The sequence below is a fragment of the Etheostoma spectabile genome, chromosome 22 (genome assembly GCF_008692095.1).
Source record: "Etheostoma spectabile isolate EspeVRDwgs_2016 chromosome 22, UIUC_Espe_1.0, whole genome shotgun sequence".
In the NCBI taxonomy this organism is placed as follows: Eukaryota; Metazoa; Chordata; class Actinopteri; order Perciformes; family Percidae; genus Etheostoma; species Etheostoma spectabile.
In genome coordinates this window covers 2,725,262-2,740,710 of record NC_045754.1, presented here as the reverse complement: position 1 = coordinate 2,740,710, position 15,449 = coordinate 2,725,262, and the positions used below count along the sequence as shown (strand labels likewise).

Sequence of the window (15,449 nt, the reverse complement as noted above, 5' to 3'; positions counted from 1 at the left end):
TACAGTTGGACTGAAGGTGGGGAGGGGCGGTGGGGTGGGCGTGAGGTGTGTGTCAACAGCTGGAGAAGCAGCCAGCTGGCCTATAACCCTTTTGTCACAGGTGATTCAGTCGACGTCACCTGACCCTGTAACTCAAAAAAAGAAAAAAGAAAGATCAGCTTTAATATATGACTTTGTCCTATTTCACCTGGAAAGATTGGAATAGAACTGGAGTAGCTTGGCCAGTGTTGGGGGGGTATCATGTTTGAAATTTAGTTCTTGGAGTTTGACATTTTAAATGAGACAATTAGACCTCATTGAATTCATCGCCATCATCCCAGTCATTAGATGGGAAGTCGAGAAGCACTCGAACACAAAGTCTGTGCTGACACTTTTCCCTCATTACTATGGAAACGTGTTCAGCAAGGGGATCCAACATTTAATCTGATCATGCACACGGATGTTTCTATTGTGTCTGTACGCTGATGTGTTTGCACAGACACATGCCCCCATCACTTACTGACAAGGGGAATCACTGGAGTTGTTGGGTGTTTGTAAATCATAGAGTGTGGTCTAGACCTACTGTATCTGTAAATTGAATTGAATGACGAGCATGTGGCAGGAGGAAGTTGGGACAGGAAGAAACAGGAGCATCTAGACCAGAGGTCACTAATAGGCGGACCGCGGTCCGGATCCGGACCCAGCCGCCGAACTGTCCGGACCCGGATCAAAATCCATACATTATTGAGAATTATTGACTTTTGACGGAGCGCTTCTATTTTAACCTGCGTAGCCTTTCTGGTAATTATGGTACTGGTTCAGCACTAGTATGCGTTGTAAAGCATGTCATGTGACGCTATTTAGCCAATCAAATCTGTGCATATCGATAACCGCTGCAACTCGAGCGAGAGTGAGATAACACACAGGGAGAGACGAAACGAAAAAGAGACAATGTATTACATGGCGTGCTCTAAAAAAGAAAGTGGACAGCGAAAACAGAGCTTTCAATCAAGAATGGACAGATTCTTACATGTTCATTCTTCCCACGGGCAGTTCAAAACCGGTATGTCTCATATGTTCAGAGATTGTTGCAATTATTAAAAGCAGCAATGTGAAGCGCCACTATATGAGACAAAGCACAAATCTTTTGACCAAATATACCCACTGACATCCGGACTGAGGGCACAGAAAATAAACGATCTAAAAGCCCAATTAGATCGATCCAGCAGAATCCTAACACATTCATTCACTGCTCAACAACGTGCAAATGAATGTTCCCTTAAAGTTGCCTGGATTTTGGGATAAGGTTTTAATAAATTAAATTATTAAAATAAATTTGGGAAGTGGGATATAAAAGGGAAAGAAAGAGAAAAAGACGTGTTAAAGCTGTTGAGATTATAAATTTGTTCAAACTTAAGATGTAAAAGGGAGTTAACTAAAGAGTAAAAGGGAAACTCAAGCTATACTTTTTATTTCATTTTTATAAAATTCAGCACTTTATTTTGAGATGTATTTATAATTTATTTTAAATGCAGCCTTTTTTTATTAAGATTTTTTTTAAATGTATTATTAGAGTACTTATTATTTATGATCCCTACAGTTCAATATATAAACTGAAGATAAATATTGTTAAAATATTATTGAATTGTACTTTTATTTTGAGTAGTTTGTTGACTAGGATACTTACATATTTTCATACAACTATTAGGCTGTGGTACTGAATCATAACGCAAGTTAGTCATTGTGATGTTGTGGACCTTTGCTTTTTGAAATCTTCTCCATCTGGACCTCTTGGAATTTTAATTGAATACCCCTGATCTAGACAGTAAATATTAGAATCTTGTCAGTAACAATAACAGGGTGTACAATAACAACCGTGTTTTTTGCACAATTACCGTATCCTTGAGCATATGCAACCATTCTCTTTGTCTTTATTGCTAATATAGCTAACAACTGACAAGAAGAGGGTGAAAAAGAGGGGACGGTATGCAGCAAAAGGCCGCGGATCGCTGCGGTAAGGACTATAGCCTTGGTATATCCAGCGTGCGCTCTACCAGGTGAACTACCAGGGCACCCTATGTACTGCCAGGTGAACATTTGCTGATAAGCAATAAACACAAAGGACAGCTGAGCTTTTATGTATTTGGACATTAACTATCAAGTGTTGGACATGTTTAACTAAACTTCAATAGTCTAATATCTGGGATTTATGAATGCCTGAATCAATTTTTCTAACGGCATTGATTTGGATTGCTGATCCGTTTGTTCTATCAATGCTACTGTTTTATCCCATTTGGGCACTAAGTGCATCACATTTTGTGCCAATCCCTCTAGCAGATGTTGAGAAGTGAAAGCTTGATCTGATGGTGGCACTAGCAGAAAATTTAGGGGATCAGGGGAAAGTTCGTGGCAATCCATACAATATTTGTGTCTCTATTTCAGTTTCAGTCTGAAACAAAGTGGTGGGCCAACTTACATTGCCATTCCCGCTAATGTAGCTAATAACAGAAGAAGACCACTAAGTAATCCCCAAAAGTGCACATCAATCAGACTGGTTCAGAACAGACAGAGAGTGACTAATTATGTAGCATAAAAACATTTACAACAACATTTAGCAGGCCAGATTTTCAAATTCATATGGAAGAGTTGGACAAGGGTAAGAAAAAGTTGCTAGAAACCAACTGCATCAGTAAGTGATCCTACAACAGCTGGTATTTTCATAGTACTGACTTATGGATGCCCTGACTGGTTTAAAACTCTCTGAGCTCTACTACAAGAAGTATGCAGATGCAACAGGTGATGACAGCCTTAAGGCGGATGTACGCACACGCTTAATGCAGACCGGAAGTTTAGACCTGGGCGCTGGTGTCTGCGTGTCGTTCTAGGGTATGTGAGTGTGTGTGGTTGAACGAGTGAGAGAGTGGCAGGCATTAGTTTCTGAGGCGTAGAGGAAGAAAAAGGGTCTCCCCTGTGCTTTCTGACAACAGTGCAAAATCTGTAGCAGGAAAAGTTAACATTCTCCGTGATTTCATGTTGTTTATGGAGAAGGAGAACGGGGGGGTGCAACGCTACTAAGCCACGGCCAAACGGACTAATCACAGATGTTGCAGTCTGCGTTGTTTTGGTACGTAGTAGAGCCCGTATCTCCACTTACCCACAGGGCGCAGGTGCATACATTGTCCTAAAGGCAACACCTAGTTATTCAATATTCAGAATGGGGCAATCAACCAATATTACTATTTGAAAAAGGCTAACCCTTTTCTGTCTAACTACTCTCTCCTCCAGTTCATCCACATGGGAGAAGGTAGAGGGAAAGGGAAGGACAGGAGAGGAGGGAGGCTAAGAAGGGAAAGCATTATTAACTTGTTCATCTACCAGAGACTGTCAGTTTGCCCTGCCATCATCATTCTTTATTCCCTGTGAGCTGATTCTTGTGCACAGTGAGACGCAGAGGGAAGAGAAAAAAGGTCTGGGAGAAAGCCAGAGAGCTAGAGATGCTTAACGACAGTTGTTCAATTCAAAACAAGACAACACGCTACCGTGGTTTAAATGTTTTTCTCTAGTTAAGGAAATATAAGAGAGGTCTATGCTATTTTCTGTATTTGTCAAAGCCACACAAATGATGTTTTCAGACCCCTTCACTTGTTGCTAGATGCACCCTGATAGTGTGATGCTGCCACCATCATGGTTTATCACAGGTATGGTAGCAGTACCTGGTTTTTGCCAGACGGAGCACTTGGAGCTCAGGTTCTCCTGACACTAAAAAATTGTCCTGGTAGTTCCAAACTTACGTATGTGCTCCCAGGAACAATCAAAGCTTAAGAACTGGTTTTACAACCGTGCCAAGATAAATGGACTTGGCTGGGGGTTTGACAAGCACTGTGGATTGTAAGCTACAGGTGTGTGTCTTACTAAATCATGTCCAATCAATTAAATTTAGCTCCAGTCAAGTTCTACAGGATTATTTACACACGGTCGAAACGGTCTGCGGTCTAGTGGACAGAATATCCAAGGGAAACTGGCCGACACTTGCCAAATATATAGAATTTCAGTTTTTTCTTTGGCACTTCTAATATTTTAAAAGAAGGAAAACAATATGAGCAGCAGACAAAGAGTGAAGGTTGATTAGAGAGATTTTGATGTGTTGTCACACAGACGACGAGTGATGTATAGTCATAGTAGGTTACCTCAAAATCACACCACCAAATCAAGAAGACACCAGAGTCAGTGTAGACAGACTGTTTTATATAGAGCTTTTCTAGTCTTAATGACCACTCAAAGCGCGTTTACATAGTACAGGAACCATTCACACACATTCATACACTGTGGCCGAGGCTGTAGGCTACAAGGTGCCACCTGCTCATCAGATAAAAACACACACACACTCACACATTTACACTTCGATGTCGCAGCAACTCGAGGTTCAGTGTCTTGCCACTCTCTAGCACAGAATTACAGGAAAAGCTTGAACAGATTCAGAAAAGATGGTGAATCTAATTTTATCAATACGTTTAGTTGTAGCTTCTCTGACATTAGAAATACATACTGAAGCATTTAGATAACTGTAAAACCTTTTCTTTTCATTTAAACTAGCACTAGCACATTTACCAAGGTACTGTTTTATTGCCTGAAAATGCCCTCCACTGCAAACTTGTGTTTCGTTAATTGGTACTGAGATCTGACGGGCCCCGTCTTGATTCAAAAGGGTATAACACAGCGGGGCCAGGGGAGAAATGTGCATGGAGGTCACAGACGCTACTCAATCTACCGCTGGATTTGAAACGCCAACCTCTTTAATCTGACTGGGGTCAGAGGTCAGGGCTGGGGTGATGCAAAAACCTGGTTCCTGGAGAGAATGTGAGACTGAGGGAGAAAGAGAAGAAATGAAGGGTGGGGGTGATCCACTGAGAGAGATTATCAGGTAAAGCCGGAGGGGTGAGAGGTGAGGATCTGCTGTTTATGCTGGAAACAGGTCAGGGTTGAGCAGAAGGGCAGTGTGGGGACGGACCAGGCATCCACCTGGAATGGAATGAAATGGTATGAAGTGAACTGCCGCAGACACACACTCACACACACACACACACACACACACACAACCTTCAGCTCACACCCTCAAACTTGGACCTGGGTCACATGCAGAGGTGGTCCAGCCAAGACCGATGGGCTGACCAGCTAAAACAACCCGCCTATTGTTAGCCGGTAATGCAATTTAGTGAGAGGTGAAAGCACTGCTCTGTGAAATGTCAAAACGCGGAGAGTGCAGTGTTTTGGTAGCATCCCTGATGCATTCTCTGATTCTGGTTTGTCTCGCTTTAGGCCAACTGCTGTTTAAACTGCAGAGTCCTGCATTTTGCTACCACAATGGGGAAAAGAAAGTAGTTTCTCTTGTGGAGAGTTTTTAAAAAAAATCCAAAGAGCAGTGAGCAGAGTAGTGTGAGGTTTGTTATCTCCCTTGTTGGTGAGAGCTATGCTCATCTGGGACTTGAAGATAGAGCCCGGAGATGGAGGGGGTCTGGAATGAAGTCTGTGTGTGTGTGTGTGGGCTAAAAACCCAGCAGAGGCCAAGCTCCCCCAGGTTTTTAGCCCAGATGAAAGGCCAGGATCTGGGCTAGATAAGAGGGCAGATCACAGGGGGCCGGGGCCAGCCGGCTGTGAGAAGCCATGTCCAGCGGCCATCTTCCACCAACCTCCTCTCGTTACTTACACCTTACACACTTAACACACACACACACTTACACACACACACCAACACACACACACACACCACACAACACACACACACACACCACACACACACACACACACACACACACCACACACACACACACACACACACACACACACACACACACACACACACACAACACACACACACACCACACACACTGAATCTTGCGGTCCAAATAAAAAAATTAAATCATTTCCATTTGTTTTTTCCTCCTGAGTGAACCCTACTGTTACCTGTGCTTGATTGCTTCTTCCTGCACGCATTCTAACTGCTCATCTTTGCTCCTCAGCCTGAGGTGTACGTTGGTGTGGTGTGTTTGTGTGTGTGTGTGTGTGTGTGTGTGTGTGGTGTGTGTGTGTGTGTGTGTGTGCGTGCAGGGGACGTAGGTTGTGAAACGAAGGCGGTCATGGGGAAAATCAAATCAGTGTTTGCAGAGGTCCTTGTTTCATCCTAGAGCTCTACTAAATGAGTACACACACACACCTTGTGATTTGGTAGCATCAAGGTGCTCCTTTCCCCTTTACCAGACAACCAACAGTGAAAGAGGTTGCAAGAGAGAACCTTCCAGCATCATATGGTATTCCCCTACACACACCACACACACACACACACACACACACACACACACACACACATCACACACACACACACAGACACACACACGTATGTCATCCACTGTCACCTGAGCAAATCAATGCAACTGAGAAATCCATTCCAATTAGGATCCCGCTGCTCTGCCCTGCATGTGGATGTAGATTAATCGATAGAGAAATCCCACTGCTAACCCGCCGTTCCTCTCAGAGAATGCACTTAAATAAGACTCTGGATGTTTTGCTTTCATTGACTTAGAAATAAAACTGTATTCCCGAATCATTTTCTTTAAGGTAAGGCAAAAAAAAACATCTCTCTGCAGTTTAAGGATTTTAGAACGAGTGTTCACTACAGATATGCTGGATCCTCAATAAAAAAAACGAGGCATTGCCTTTTGAAGGCAGGATGCTGTAAAACCCCTGACAACCAATGACCTTTGACCCGATGTCCAACAAGCCCATGTGTCATCCCCGGGAAGCAGTAACATCTTCAATCATCCATGTTCACAGATGAACCAAATGAGCACGAGACACAAACACACTCACATGCACACATATGACATGGCTGGCGGCCCCGAGCTGAGTGGCGGCGACGTGGAGCGGAGGTGACAGCAGAATAGAATAGGTCAAACAGCACTAAAGAGTGGTGGAGAAATAGAGGGGAGCTGGAGGAGAAAGAAATAATGGCTGTCAGTGCAGGGATGTGACAACTGATGCTGCTTGGGAATGTGTGAGCGACAGAACCATCAATCACTGAAATTCCCACAATCAAAACCTCATAAGGGATTATTTCTGTCATGATTTTACTATCTCGGACCAAATTTTGTCATGGTGGGTAAGTTGTTTGGTTGTGAACAGGCCGAGGGAGGCAGCCATCATTCAGTGTGAATGCATATGAGAATGGGCCACTTAAAATGCTACTCAGCTGGAGTCTAGTCTGTGAAAGAAAAAAAAACACTGGCAGAGTCAAATCTGACGTTTCAGAAATGTGCAGAGTCACTGATGTCAGGAAGTTGCTGCACGCATATTTTCATGAGTGACCAACAGGAACAAGGCAGGAAGTGATGATATGCTGGTAGGATTGCTACAGAGTAAGGTAACAAACACATGAAAAAGGGGAAACTGGTTCTTAAAACCCTTTTTTTCTCATGTTCCGAATAGACCAATTTGGGGATTATTAAGTTCCTCTGACCGCAGTTCCTGTAACTCTTTTCAACTCCTGCTTCAGGGCAGGGTCTTTTCCCTTTCCCACCTAGGAACCCTTAGTGACCTAGCAACGTCTGAAACACAAATAGTACACATTCTTCACTGTCTTTTGCAATTCACCTACGTATGCTAACTCATAAGACCAACACCATTCAACCAGCTAATGCTAGTTAAACTCACCCATCGTTTCGTTTGCCTGTTGCGCTCTGCTCGCCTATCTTCTGCCATCATATTAATTAAGATCATATTACGCTGGAGCCCTCGTCTTCTGTGTTTCTCTGTTAAGTACTCGAGCCGAGTCTTTAAACACTGCAAAGGTTTGTTGTTGTATGTGGCGATAAAGTCAAGTGACAACGCTATAAAGACCCCTCCTACCAATTCCTATGATCACCTGGCACTTTCAAATGGCAAAACCGGTTTTTGGGGAAGAGTAGTTACTAGAGGTGTTTAGAAGTGGACTTTTCCTAGAACTACGTTCCTGTAAGTACTTGGTCGAGAAGAGGCTATACAGTACAAGGGGGACTTGTGTACCAGTGCCAACGCAGATTAAAAAAATCGGATGTGCTGTAGGATGTGAGGAGGAACAGGAAACAAACTGTTTGTCATGGCGTGCGGATACAAAAGTAAACAGTGTCTCTACTTGGACCAGAAGTGGACTTGGACACGAGTTTTGCCACCAGCAGGAGAACTAATCTCCGCCCATTTTAACTCGTCTGACAACGCGTATCGCATGGCCATTTACACCCTGGGCATGCACGTGCTGGTGTAAACCAGAAGCAGATTGCCTGATGTGACGCTGTGGTTGAAAATCATGGATGTATAAGTTGAAAATACAGAGAAAGAACAACAATGGTGAAAAGTAAGATCGGGGATTTTTCACATGCTGTTGCAACAACGTTAGAAAAACTACAACACCCCACCGGATCTAGCTAGACCGGAAACCAAACAACAGGCCCGCCGCACAAACCGTTTGGGCTTGCGAGCCGACCAAAGAGTAGTAACTTTACGTTTTGAGTGGATGGCGAACGTGAGACGCCAAACTGGATGGAAATAGGATTCTGGATGGAAAGTTTACTTTTTTAAGTTACCAAATGTTCCATTGACGAGACCAAAGTGATCTGTGTGTTTGGTCGTTGTGAACTGAGCTATCATCACAGCAGGGCCAGTCTGAAATACCACCTGGTGGCCAAGCACACAGCTGAAGCCAATTTCAATCCTTCCTCCATGGACAGAAAGGGCTACTCACAGAATGGTCCGTTGCTGTGTCGGTCTGAGTAAGGGAGAGAGCCATAGGAGAACACAAGAAAAGTGATGCGATGTTTGCAATATAATCATTTACTACATCCCAGTTAGAACAAGTCACAATAAATCAAATATAATCAATATATCGCCCAACCCTAATATTTATAATGTATACTCCTTTCCACTGCCTGCAGAAGCAAACAGAACCTGTTCATCTATCCGCTCCATCACTTTCGCCTTCATTTATTAACCTGCTCCTCCGTCTCTACTGACAGATGTGCAACGCACGCTGTAACACTCTCATACACATACCCTCACAAACAGAAAACCTGTTCAGACACACAAACACTGCCCAGTTTGCAAAGAATAGTTGTTGCCCTGCCGAGGAAAAGGGAAGCCACTGCAGCTTCGACTGGGACACTAAGATAACACCTGCGTTCCCGGTCCCACCTTAATGATCACTCAACGCAATGGGGGCACTTTAATGGGGGCCCTGGAAAGAGGGAAGGAAGGAAGGAAGGAAGGAAGCTGCCAGCTTGCTAATTTTAGGCACTCTGCATCACAGATGAAACGCTGGAGAAGGCAGAGAGGAGGCGTGGAGAGGCGGGAAAGTTCTCCGTCTCTCACTTTCTCGACTTTCTGCACCATGTCTTTCCAACTATCATTACCCCCTGCATCCGCTATGAGAGAGAGTCTCAAAGCTCTTTGATTCTCTGAATCATTTTTCCCTCTCTTCCTGTTACCATCCTCTCTCTCTCTCTCTCTCTCTCTGTCTCTCTCTCTAGCTTTTGCTGTCTCTTTCTCCCTTTCCCCCCGACTCTCGCTTTCATTCTCACCTCCCTCCCCTTTCTGTCGGTACCTGAGTAAATACACAGTGTTGTGTGGGATGCTAATTAGAGCAGGTTCAGGGACGTGATGAGCCCAGAGACAGATAAACAGCAAGGTGGGGAGGAGAAGAGATGAGACGGAGGAGGTGTGTGTGTGTGTGTGTGTGTGTGTGTGTGTGTGTGTGTGTGTGTGGGGGGGGTAACCCACCCAAGGGCAACACAACATAGACTCAAACACATCAGCATAGCGGTGAAGGACAAGAGTGGTTTTTGCTTTCAACCCAACTTGGGGCGGCTTTGAAGCGAAGGGCGGTAGAAAGGTAGAGGGTTTGGAAGGGGCTGGTGATGGAGTGAAGGGCACTAGCAGAGAAGGGGGCACGTGGTGGAGCTTCAGCCACGATGAGAGGAAGAGAGGAAACGTCGCACAAACTTCCTTAATGACGGCTGCTCCTAGAGACCCGGTGCAAGATCAAAGGTATATGCAGATGATCCGTTTCTTCTCCTGTTGAGGTGAGCCTGAGCTTCTAAAAGCAGGTCAATGTGAGGCAGCTCGTCCTTATTTAACATAAGCTGGCCTGCCTGGAGGGAATACGCTGCTGGATATGCAGGTGAGAAGGTAATGTTACAAAGGAGAGAGGAACACAAACAACTATGCTTACACTTGTTATAACCCTTCAACAAACGTAGATCTGCCAAGATTAATAAATCAATCAATCTGTGGTCAGCTATTAAATTAATTAAGGGGTGTACGATTCAGAAAATGTCACGATTCGATTCAATGTCGATTTTCGTCTGGACGTTCCAACGAAATCAAACAAGTCTGATATTACCGAAAGTCTTGGTAGTAAAGTTAAATCCCTTGAACATTGTAAACAACCAATGGGTGCGCTTCCTCCAGCACCAAACAGGAAGCAGCAAACTGGCTAGAGCCGGTGGTGTTTATGGTTGCTATGGCGCAGCACTAACAGTGGGAAAGTTGTCCATTTTCAACCCTTCTGAAGCGCGTCATCCAGCTGGAACTTACTGGCAGACCTCTGGGTACTGGAGGCATTCATCTGCATGTACGGTAGAACAGAAATCAGCTAGCTTTACCTTAAGTTACCGGCTAACGCTTGCGCTAGCTAGCTAGCTTGGTTCAATCTTTCAAAACGAATACAGTACAATGTGGAACCCTGCAAAATAAAACCCTGCAATAAAACTTTTTTACACTTCATCAGTGGGTGCTAGATAAGACTCTGAGACACCGCAATACTGCATACAATACACATATTTTATCATACTATTTAAGCAGTTGCACATTTTGTATTCCCAACTTGTATGTATTCAAATATTGTCCTTGTATTTTATCCTATTATTATTTCCTGTATATTGTATGTATGTATATTGTAGCCTAGTATTTCATTTATATTGATATTCTGTGCTGTGTGACTGAGTTTCCTGCTGTAACACTGTAATTTCCCATTTTATTGGGATCAATATCTGTCTATCTATCTATCTGTCTATCTATCTATCTGTCTGTCTATCCACCCATTTATCTATTATCCCCAGTCTTTACATGTTATGAACGTCTTTGACGTTAGATGTGAGATGTTTGTCTTTAGATGTGAGATGGTAACAGAGATGGTCCGATTCCATTTTTTGCTTCCTGATCCGGTTCTGATACCTGAACTTGTGTATCTATCCCTGCATGGATGTGATAGGATTTCTATCTTTGTTGTCGGTCTGGCTCAGGTTAAACTCTTTCTTACTTTTTCTTTATTATGTGGTATCGGATCGGTGTTTCACCTCCAGTACTTCCCGATACCAGCGTTTTAGGCAGTATCGGAGGCGATACTGGTATCGGTGTCGGAACATCTCTAGTCTGTTTAAAGTCTTTTAGTGTATGGTAGGCATTAACTGAAACTTGAGTGGAACTTTTTTCCAAAGATTAGTGGGCTTTCAGACTGAACTTAGGGCTGTGTTTGTGGAGGTGTGATGCTTCAGGTAAGAGACCTGTGAATGCTGATCAGATGACTAAATACTGCACACATTAATACTTCTGTCCTCTAGATTACAAAGGTTCTGTGTAAAATCAAAGACGTTTGTTATTCCATGCCCCTGACCAATGTTACGGTGTATTCCACACACTCCCCCACACCCCTAATCACTTTGGTTGCACACTTTACTGCGGAACACTTGCTATTTATAATCATTTGTATTGTAATTATTATTAGTTCTGCAGATCTTCAGTACTCCGAGCTGCTCCAGTGGAGTGGCTCAGTGGCCAACGGTGCTGCGCTTGTATAAACAGCTCCCAGGGGTGACTGTGTGTTTAACTGGGAATGTAAAACAGGGCTTTACTGAAAAACAGCATGAACGCTCAATCACCTTTTTTCTGGCTGGAAAAAAAAGGCTCCAAAAGAGAGTTTTTTTGGTTGTTTTTTTAAAAGAATCTTACAAAGCAATTCTTATTCCTGAAGGGAGAATCCTTCACGTCTGTCCGTCTCCATAAATTTAGCATCTGCTAAGGTGTCTTTGTTGGGTTATTAAAACCGTAGGAAACACTGTCTGGCAGGATCAAAGCCAGCCTTGGACCGTAATGACTGATGCTGTTAAATTAACCAGACGTGAGCGCTGTTCCCTCTGATAGGGGGGATATCGCTCCACTGGCAGGGGAAGGGAGGAGAGGCGGTGGGCCAGGTACAAAAGAGTAAAAAAGAAAAAAAAAAGAAGCCCAGAGAAAGGGTGGGACGACTACCTCAGCAAGAAACGTTAACAGGTCATGTAAACAACGTCTTTAATGTTACTCAGAGATGTTTCATGATTAAAAGACATCTTATGATCCCAGATTATGGCCAGATTGGTAATGACAGGTGCAAGGGGAGGGAAGGAGGAAGGGGGGGCCGCGGCTTGACGTTACAAGGTCTTGCATAAGCTTTTAATCTCACGTGAAATCCAGCACAAACACTGATGGAGAGATGGAGAGATGGAGAGGGGTGAGTGGAAGGTGGAGAGGATCACAATAGATATCTAAGAGATTGCGGAGGAGAGGGTAAATGGAGGGAAATGTGATGGCGAGATAGATGAGCTATTTTTATAATGAGGTCAGTGTGAGCTGTGGGATTTCATTCTCCTGGGAGGGGGAGAGTGAGACACACACACACACACACACACACACACACACACACACAGAGACACACACACACACACACACACAGAACTGTGGCGATGTATCTCTCAAGCTAAGCGGAGCAGCTTCTGTCCACAGAAGAAAAAAAAAGAAGAGGAATAGGAGGAGGAGGGAACAAATTTTCATCATGACCTGATTGGCTGAAGCGGTCTTTATTTCTCCTTGTAGTGCTAGGACACAACACTGACACTCACCTATCTTGTGTTCGTTTCAACAAACAAACTAATTTCTCCACTCCCATGAGTCCCACTGTGTTGCATCCTTTAAAGTGTGCAAACATCATGACAGAAAACAGCGCTAAAATGTGCCTTACTGTACCCGAAAAACAACTGACAACCGTCCAACCAAAAGGTGTTTACCGATTGGATGATCCGTCCTCCTCGGCTGCTCCCTCGCTCCTCCTCTTTCTGGGTGGTGCCCGGGTTGTGGTCCCGTCCGCCCCTCTCCACACTCCCCCTGTAAAGACATCAACACAAACCTTTAAGATAAAGAGTACAAAATAAGAAAACCCACAGCAATCACAAGGAAATCGCTGTAACACATTAGCTATGCCATTAGTGTGAAACCCTAACGTGGTCAATACATAAACAAGACAAAATAAATAATAAAAACACAAAATCTAAAAAAAAAGAAAGTCTTTCTTATTAATTATTATAAAATAATTTGTATTTAATTATAGAAATTCTCATTTCAAAACATTCACACACAGTAGTGGCAACAACTCCACTACCACAAACAGTGACATATGACATAAGAACATCATTGTGAAAAATACCATTAATAAAAAAGGGCAGTTTGAAATGAAAAGGAACAGAAGACATTGTGATAAAAAGTTTCATAACAAAGTTTAAAAAATGTATCAAATGATGTCATCATTTATTGGTTTTTCAATATATTTAACTTTATGCATAAATATAGTAAATGATATAATTATCATTCATAATTTAAATATGATTAAAAGTCTATTCAATATTGACCAATTTGGGGCTCCATAAACTAGCACCAAAAATATGGCGTCTATAAAATTGTGGTTTCTCACGCATTTGTCAGAGGGAGGAGCAGTGTTCCATAAATTGGACGCATTTATAAAAACAATTTAAAAAATGGGACAAAATACATACAGCAGCGACAAGATTCACATACTAGCATGGCTCTGCATGGCCTGTTTCTCTCCCTCTCACACACACCACACACACACACACACACACACACACACACACAATCTACAAGGTCTCTGATGCACCCCCTCACTCTCTCTAAATGCCTGTCGCTTTGGCCCTCCATTAAGCCGAGCGAGCGAGCGAGCGCTCGTTTAGCCGGTGTCTTGGCAGTTGGGGACGCAGGCTGACCATTCAGTCAGATCCAGCCGTATTAAATAAATAAGGAGCGCTCTTCTGTGTAAATTATTCATTTAACACGCCTTATCCTCTTCCAACAACCTTGTTAGAGCAACTCAGGAGTGAAGAGGAGGGCGAGAGCAGGGAGGGGCAAAGGGGGGGGGGGGGTTGGGGGGGCGGAGGGGAAGGCAGACACCGCGGCTCATGTGCGACTCAGCAGAACCTGTGGTGCATCTCTAAGCTCTCTGGGCGTTCAGTCGTAGGGGGCCTAATTCACCCTGACACCTCCTTTGTTTCAGGCCGAAAAAGAGCTGCATACGCACAGCAACACTTTTGCTCACGTGCGCACGCATTTGCGCACACACTGGCATGCACAAATTTAGAGAGAAAGAGCACGAGAAAGGCCCTTTTTTAGTGCATATTCATAGAATAATCATTCTAGTTGTCTGGATAAATTATTGAGAAGCGTGAGGCTCCAGAACACGCAATGCTGGAATGCGGGAGCGGCCTGAACTCAAATCAGACAACACAGCAAGTCATCCCCTCTAAACAAGCTGATTCTAATGAGCCGGGATGGGGACACACACAAAAATGCTTATTGTGAAGGAACTAACTGTTCTGGGTATTAACCTAGAGTACAAATGCACGGAACAGCTAACGTTTGTTTAGCCTTAATGTCAACGACGCTGCTCGGTATTCCACGCTCCCCATATGTAGGCTAACTGTATTCATTCATCTCTCTCCATTATTCATGGCACAACCCAAAAAGATGTTTTTTTTCAAGGTGAATTAGGGTGTACAATAACTACAAGTATTCTTAAGTTATGCACATACACACAACTTCTATTCAAATATTTAAAAAGCCCATTGAGGGCAACTATTATTATCCACTCCTGTATGTTGAACCCAGCGAAGTCAGAAACCAAACTGCATTGAAATAAGACTTAACCACTAATACTTGAAAACCGTTGATGCTTGAGTACTAAGCTTGAAAGTAAAGGGGAATTCGTTGGAGGTGTGAGGGGAATTAAATGCAAAAGCAGTCACTATAAGTCTGAGTTAACATGACCTACCTCCAACCAAGGTATAGTTTGTAGAAAAAGGGCCTTTAAATCTAAAAGTCTAGGGCTAGACTGAAGGCAAAATGGCGATTGACACCAACAAAATGATCAAAACACAGTGGAATCTGAGTGGGAATTTCAATGATTCATTTGCAGATAGTCCCAGGATCAACACAGCACAGACAGAACCCTCCCCCCCCCCCCCCCCCTCTCCTCCTCTCTCTCTCTCTCTCTCTCTCTGTCTCTCTCTCGGAGTATGACTCCAGTGTTCAGCCCCAGAGCGGGAGGTTGTTATGTCAACTCTGACAGT

At 43.6% G+C, this 15,449-nt stretch overlaps 1 protein-coding gene across 1 annotated transcript in view; it reads right to left on the bottom strand.

Annotated features, from left to right (window-relative positions):
- Positions 1-15,449, bottom strand: part of znf438 (zinc finger protein 438) — a 60,266-nt gene that overhangs the window by 5,590 nt on the left and 39,227 nt on the right. Inside the window, exon 2 of the mRNA XM_032503385.1 lies at positions 13,101-13,197. The gene's annotated coding sequence lies outside the window, so the exon portion shown is untranslated. The remainder of the gene's footprint in view (positions 1-13,100; positions 13,198-15,449) is intronic.